This window comes from Taudactylus pleione, unplaced genomic scaffold (genome assembly GCF_031769625.1).
Source record: "Taudactylus pleione unplaced genomic scaffold, aTauple2 ptg000069l, whole genome shotgun sequence".
NCBI lineage: Eukaryota > Metazoa > Chordata > Amphibia > Anura > Myobatrachidae > Taudactylus > Taudactylus pleione.
Window position 1 is genome coordinate 5,009,888 of NW_028284471.1, and position 8,562 is coordinate 5,018,449.

Consider the following 8,562-nt stretch of genomic DNA (forward strand, 5'->3'; position numbering starts at 1 on the left):
GTCTGAATCAGGCCCTTTATTAGATGATACTGTCCATTCCACCTGGAGAGACTCCATTTTTGCAGAGGCCTGGAATGAAACTGAGCATATCCCACCATGTCGAGGGTTGATATCATTGATCCCAGGACCTTCATCGCTGATAGAATGGATACTCTTCGTTTGCATACTCTCTATGATAGAGCTGCATCTTGTCCTCTGGTAGAAAGACCCTTTGTGTCTGAGAGTCCAGAAGTGCTCCCAGATGTACCATATGCTGTGTTGCACAAAGAGAGGATTTCTTCCAATTGATGATTCAGCCATGCTTCTGTAGGTAGGCTATGGTCAGCTGAAGAAGATGGTGTTGTAAAACTACTGGAGTTTGTGCCAATATCAGAAGGTCGTCCAGATATGGTAGTATTTTGACTCCCTGACGCCTGAGATAGGCAGTCATGACTGACATTATCTTGGTAAATAATTGAGGGGCTGTTGATAGGCTTAAAGGGCAGCACCTGGAATTGGTATTGTTTCTGTAGGATAGCAAACCGTAGAAATTGTTGGTGGGATGCCGTAATAGGAACATGCAGATAAGTATCCTGAATGTCCAGGGAAACCATAAAATCCCCAGGTTGCATTGCCAAAATAATTGACCGGAGAGTTTCCATATGGAACTTGGGTACATTGATAAACCTGTTGATAGTTTTTAGATTTAGAATAGGGCGAAGAGACCCATTCGGTTTCTGAACCAAAAACAGATTGGAATAATAACCCCTTCCTTGTTGTAACACAGGATCCGGTATTATTACCCCTGCCCGCAGCAGGGAGTGAATGGCCTCCTGAAGGGCTACTTTGACAGCACCTGATGGAGGAATTGTGCAAAAAAACTTCTGGGGAGGATGCCTCCGGAAAGTGAGAGCATACCCCTGAGAGACCATTTCTCGGACCCAGGCATCTGTTGTGGTTTGATGCCAGTAATCCGCAAACTGAAGAAGTCGGCCCCCCAACCTAGGATTCCCCAGGAGGTTGTCCACCCCATCATGCTGAGGGTTTGTCGTCCGGCTTAGAAGCTGGACGTCTGGCCGGCCCAGACCTCTTAGTTTGTCGCCTGGTTATCCTGCGAAAACCAGACAGTCTGGAGGAAGACTGTTCCTATGCTCGTCCCCGAGGACGAAAAGAAAACTGCCTAGACTTCAATGTAGCTGAAGATGGCAGACCTGCAGATTTTGAAACTGACAGAGTAGCTATTATCTTTTCCAACTGTGCTCCAAAAAGTATTTTCCATAAAAAGTTTAGGATTCCAGAGCCTTCTTTGATCCTGAATCAGTTTTCCAGGATCTTAACCAAAGGACCCTGTGCGCCACTACTGATGCTCTAGAAGTTAAAATTCCCACATCTACTGCAGCTCCTCCCAAATAGGAGGCCGCTTCCCCTATATGGGAGATATACTTCATCTGTTCTCTGGTAGCGAGTCTTCCAATGCCCCCGTCCATTCTTCAACAGCTTTGGCTACCCAGACTCCAGCCATTGCTGGACGAGTAACAGCTCCTGATGATGAAAATATTGTTTTAAGACATGTTGTTTCAATTTTCCTAATCTGTACAATCCTTAAGATGCTGACGGAATAGGCAACGTGGCATTTTTGACTAAGAGCGTCACGTGAGCATCCACCGTAGGTGGTACCTCCCACTTACTACATTTAGAAGCTGAGAAAGGATACAACAATGTTAATCTTTTATGCACATAACACAGTTTATACGGATTACCCCATGCCTCTTCCATAAGCTCAGGTGAGCTGCTCAGATTTAGGAAACTCCGTTTTGATCACCTTCTTGTGCTTAAACACCGGAGCCTTCTTACTAGGGGCTGGTTCATCATCCTGAATATCTAGGATTGATTTAACCGCCCTCACAAAAGAAGGAACATCCACTGAGGACGGATGGTCCTCCTCTCCCGAGCTAGACCCTGGAGCAGAAACCTGGGTATCATCTGATTCTACTGATGATGCGTCTGAATCCATATGCTGAGCAGACTGCTAAAAAGATAACTTAGTAACTACCGGTCTGCTTGCAACAGCTGACTGAGCCATACTCTAACTTGAGTGGCCATAAGCATCCATCCAGGAAGGATGTATAGGTGTAAATATAGCATGCTGTGGGTACCCCATACAATGAGGCATTATGGGAGTAGCCATACGATCCACAACCTGAGACAAGGAAGAGACCCAAGATGGCTCTTGTACAGAGACTGGTATACTGGACTGGTGAGTTAGCGCTTTATAACAGATCACACAAACCATACTTTATCAAGTCTTGAGAGGTCAAACCCGCTAAACAGGCTTTACATGAAGTCAGCACAGAGGCCTCCCCCTCCTGATTGCCTTTACTTTTTTAAATATCAATTTTAAAAGGTAACAACGCAAGGTAACAACCTTCACAAATAACAATTAAATGTGAAGTACAAGAAAAAAAAACATCTGCAACAGAGGAATGAGGAGAAAAACAGTGATAGTTATAACTGAGTCAGAAATAAAAGGCAGTATCAATACAGAAGCTAGCAAGTCACATACAATGCATATGCCATTTAGTTGCAAATGGTTCTGACTCAACTACTCAAAACACAATGCTTGGAAGGATATAGAGCACTATATACCTGACCCATGGGAGAGGTATACAGGGAGACTGACCCAAAACCTCCTGAGACCAACAGCTACAGCAGCGCACCGATAGTGGACTGTGAGCGACTCATATACACACACGAGGCGGGTAGGAGCAACCCAGATGCACAAAAACCTTTGAAGAGACTGCGTCTGGGTCAGGGCAGGAGCTGCAGGCGGAGCGCCTACCTCCCCTAAGCTGCATCAACAGCCGGGTATGCTGGCCTTGTGGAAGCATAAGCATCTGCTGCCGATCCCCGGCGTCAGACGATAAGGCCCCGGCGGTCTTATTGAGGAAGCGGACGCTCCAGGCCCTGACTGTAGCGCCTTCCGGTGTCTCCTATGCCGGAAGCAAGGACTGCCATGCACGATTTCCCATAAGAGAGGACTCTCCTTACCTGACATCTCCATACATCCGGTTCCCAACATCGCTGCTAGTAAAGCTCAGCCATGACCCTCCAAAATCACCAGCCCTGTTACTGGTGTTGTGGCCGATGGAGGTAGATGGAGTCAGACGCTCAGTACTGCCAACCCAAAAACATAAAATAAAAGCCTAGGACTGCCTGAGCAGTTCCCTGTTACAAAGGTGCGTCTGAATCCTGCCGCACCAATAGAACAACTGAAGCTGGGGTATATATATGGAGGAGGACCCGAGGCATCCTAGGAGCTGAAAGCTTTAACTGTTTGGTGCCTGGATCTCTCCAACCACATTACTAACCCCCCCCCACGGTATCCCTGTGGATCCCTATGGACCCTGAAGAACAAATATGCTATTTAAACCCATCCAACTGTGTGAATAATCACTGGGCGGGGTGTGCCAGAGGTTCTGCACTGTGTCCTAATATTTTGACCTTATACATAAAGAGGTTTTCTTACCTTTTCACCTGCTCAGGGGATGCGCATAAAAAAATGCAAATTTGGAATTGAATTGTAGTGTGAATTTGCTGTGAAAACTCGCACCTAACTGATTTGACCCCTAAGAGGAGTCACTGGTAGTAATGCTTGTACAGCTAATGGAGAATCATAGTTCTGTACTGTCTTCCGTCCACCTCTATACACTTGTTGAACTGCCATGACAAACACAAAGATATTTTATTTCATGTACATTTCAGCTGCTCTGCACCCTGGGAAATCTAGATTACATTTGTGAGCTGACAATAAAATACTTTGTCCATACCTCTTCTCACACAAGGAAAGCAGGTCGGGGAGCTGTCTGCAGAGAACCGAAAATAAACTCAGGGCACAGACTGACTCCAGATGTATAAGCTGGCAGCCTATGCCCTGCCTGACTAGGGAGAAAGACGATATCGACACATTGCAATCACTACCTAGCAGAGTCATATGTATCATTAACTACTAAAATAAAATTACTATTATTATTTGTCTTTGATATTCTAGTTATGTAGAGCTGGTAAAGAGTTTTTCATATGCAGTGATCGCATTAACACCTGTACAGGCATTCGATGTCTAGCCAAGCTAGGCAGTCTTCAAAACCAGACTCATGCGTATTCCTATGTATGAGACTAGTCATCAGAATTGCATGCTATAAGCTCAGAGAGGCTTGTTTTTCTGGAAAGAATGGACCCACAGGATGCGCTGCTTCCATAATGAATGTGTCCAATCACAGATCAGCAAATCAGGGTTCTTGGGGGAGGAGTCTCCCACACATCACAGTGCTGGAAGCAGTGTCATGCAGTGGTTACAGTGTAGTGTGGGGTTATCAGACAGTTGGCCTGATTCGGAGATGGATGCAGAACACATCGCTGCTGCATCTTTGGACACAGACACAGCATCAGATCAACATTGTGACCAACGGACGTGGTTCCCTACATCGGCCTCATGAGTAATCTGAAGCTTACTCAGTCTGGCCGCCTCCTGTCCGCATGCGATGCAGACCCTGGCCTTGGCATTCCCAGAAAATGGGGGAGTTCACCCCCGTTTCCAGGAACACAGGCCTGTGCCACCCTCAAACATGTGAATCATGCCGTGGCTTGGGAGCACTTCATGCGATCCCGAAGGACTCGTTCGGCGCATGCACTCCACCATCAGAGATTACATAATCCATCAGGTTTACATACACTCTGAATCAGGCCCAGTGTTTGTTAAGGTTACAGTCAACTCATGGTTGCCCCTCAACCTATACACACACACTTGAAAAAAAACATGTCGTCGCCCAGTGTGAGTAGCTGGGAAATGTGCTCCATGGAGTAGGGATGGCCATCGGTGTGTTAACCATGAATGTCACCATTGGTGCCATTAGCAGGGGAACCATCGATGTTTCACTCACCAATGGTCATCCTTGCTCTATTATCAGGCAGCAAACCAATTAACGGTGGGGCCAGGGTTTTGTGTCTCTTGTTTGGGGGCAGAGCTAAGCTCTGTGTCCTGGCACCAAGTAGAAAAAAAAAAAAAAAAAGGAGGTGCTGTACCGTCAATAGCAGAGAAACATTGAATGTTAACCATCAATGGCCATAGAGCAGTGGTTTTCAAACTCGCTCCTCAGACCACATTTTTCAGATCACCCAAACAGGTGCACGTGTATTTGTTACTCACTGGCACATTTTAAAGGATCCACAGGAATAGTAGATAGAATCAAACGTGAAACTATGAGGAGAGATGGAAAACATGCACTGTTCGAGGTCCTGAGGACAAAGTTTGAGTACTCGGGGCCTGATTCAGAGATGCTCGCTCTGAATCAGGGCCGGGCTTTTTTTTTTTTTTGGGAGCGGCCTCTTGGCAGCTCGCATAGCTGTGGGTGACAACCCTTAGCTATTGCGAGCGGCCAGGATGATGGTCGCGATGGTCAAGACCATCGGGCTTGCGACGAGACCCTTGTGGTAGGGTCTCGCCCATCGCAAGCCCCAGAGAGCTTTCGGCTCTAATAGAGCCGGAAAACTCTCCACTGAAATCACTTGTGATGTCAGTGGAGCCGTCCCCAAACGGCAGGCGTTCTCATGGGAACGCCTCCGTTTGGGCAGCCACCCCCCCGGCCCGCCCACCAAAAGGGGCGAGCTGTCACTCAACATAGACAGCTCACCCCCTTTGGTGCGAGACCCGGAGCGACGGAGTGCCCGTCGCTAGCCGGGTCTCGCGCATGCGCACGACAGAACTGGCTCCGTCGTGCGCATGCGCTGTGGGCCACCATCGACCCGGTTGCGAGCGCTCAGCACTTGCGACCGGGTCTGAATCAGGTTCTCAAGACCCCAAACAGTGCATGTTTTTCCTGACAGAATCACAAGTGAAACAATTAGCTCCACCTGTGGTTCTTTCAAAATGTGTCAGTGAGTAATGAATGCACCTGCTAGGTGACCTGAAAAACCTGAACTGCGTGGGGTCCAGAGTGTAGAGTTTGAGAACTACTGCCATAGAGTGAGGCTCCATGGAAGGCACAAATTGATATGGGTAGCCAGGAACCCAGGAAGTGATCAGACTGCACCAAGAGAAAAGCCATGTAAGCCAGGGGTGGAAGTAGGCTGTGCTGTGCACACCCAGTATGTCATACTGATATTGAGGGTTTTTGGGACCCAAGTTTACAGGGGTGGGGCAATGTACCAAAGTTGAAGTTTTATCACGCCTCCAGTAGTTAAAGGCATATGGAGTCTCTACTGTATGTGTATATTTATATATTGCCTTTATGGTTTTGTCGGTCCCAGGATCCAGTTTCATGAATCTAGGCTTTGGTCAGATGTATTATGTGGCCAACCGAATAGAAAATCAGACTGTGCCCTATAAGATTCTTTCTGGTTACATTGTTTCTGTAAAATACAGCAAATATACTAGGGCAGTGATTCCCAAAATATGCCCCATGGCACCCTGGGGTGCCTCAGGACACTTGCAGGGGTGCCTCAGGTTGGTGATCCGGCACCAAATCAAATTATTTATGGTCAATGTAATGTAAATATGTGGACAAACAGGTGCACAAACCTGTCCACCACCACATAACTGAACCTAAGGATGACAGGTGAGCACAATTTACTTCACTACATTCTTTTCTGAATTTCTCAACAACAAACTTTTGGCTTAGGGGTGCCGTGAAAACAATGCTAATACTCTAGTGTGCAGTGATTCAAAAAAGTTTGGGAACCACTGTACTATGGGGTATATTTATATTTGAGTTTTTAGAAGTAGAGATGTTACCCATAGCAACCAATCAGATTATATTGAACGTTTAACTAGCACCTTCTAGAAGATAGTAGCTAGAATTTGATTGGTTGCTATGCAGCCAATCAGCTCCCAACTAATTTTTCAAAGAGATGACAGTTGGGAGCTGATTGGCTGGAGCATCATCATACGCAACGAGTTTTATCACTGGTCGTGAATGATGAAACTCATTGATAAATAAGGTCCTGTGTGTTTTCATATAAGTATTTTTTATTATATATATTGTTTGAAATCGCTATCCCTCCATATGTAAACCGTAAAGATAGTATTCATTTTTATAAATGAATTCAACTTAGAAAATGGATGTAGTTCGGAATGTTTAAATTAAATGTTTTAAGCATTAAGATATTTTTACTTGTATAAAAAAAACAAATGTGACACAATAGAACATATTTAGTATCATATACTGCATCAGCCTATAACAGAAAACAAGTTTTCATCCATGTTGCCAAAGAACGGTTGGCTGTATTTGTTTTACTTTAGGGACTAATCACACTACCCAATGTAGACAAAGACTGTTCTCTGGTAAATCATTAACATGAACACCAGTAACAGTCCTTTCTCTGGGGTACATCACCCATTTGCTGTGCCATGCAGAATCTGCCTGCACAATGTGCAGCCCAAGTCTCAAACATAAGCTGCAACACAGCATATTATACATTTTATCTGAATTTTGGACAAAAAAACAAGAGATATGGTAAGAACTTACCTTTGTTATCTCTGTTTCTACGAAGTCCATAGGGTCCACAGGGTGACCTTGGGGTATAGCTGGATCATGGATCCTCGGGCACCACGGAGTTAAAGCTTTCAGCTGCTCCCAGGATGCACTTGGGTCCATCCTCCCCTATACCCCGCCCCCGAGCCACAGGCACCTCAGTTGGTAAGCAGCCCAGGCCGGAGGAGGAAACGAAACAGAGAGAAGGAAGACTGGAACACACAAGAACCATACTCACAGAAATGGGAGACGGAAAACCGGTGACCAGTCACAGAGCCCATATGAAGCCAGGTGCGTCAGGGCGGGTGCCCTGTGGACCCTATGGACTTCGTAGAAACAGAGATAATAAAGGTAAGTTCTTACCATATCTCTTGTTTTCTACTTCAGGGTCCATAGGGGTCCACAGGGTGACCTTGGGGATGTCCCAAAGCAGTCCAACTAAGGGCGGGGACGCTCCTGTGCTGATAGGAGAACCCGGCGCCCAAAGGATGCATCCTGAGAGGCAAAGGTGTCAAACGCATAGAACCTCAAAAAGGTCTGAATGGAAGACCAGGTGGCCGCCTTACACAGCTGAAAAGCAGAGGCGACACGGCTAGCAGCCCAAGAAGGGCCCACAGACCGAGTGGAATGAACAGAGGCTGGAACAGGTAAACCCTCCTGCATATAAGCCTCAATAATAACAGAACAAAGCCAACGGGCTAGAGTCTGTTTTTTTGGCAGGCCAACCCCTCTTGTGAAAACCAAAGAGGATAAACAAAGAATCCGACTTCCTCAACGAACTAGTCCGGTCCACATAAACCTGGAGTGCACGGCGACTGAAAGGCTGGTACAACAATTTCCTGATTAATGTGGAACCTGGAAACCACCTTAGGCAGAAAATCAGGACGAGTGCGAAGCACAGCTCTGTCCTGATGAAAAACCAGAAAAGGGGGACGACAGGAAAGCGCCCCCAAATCCGAAACCCTCCTGGCAGAAGCAATTGCCAAGAGGAAAACAGTCTTAAAAGTTAGCCACTTGAGCTCCACTGACTCCAAGGGCTCAAAAGGAGGACCCTGTA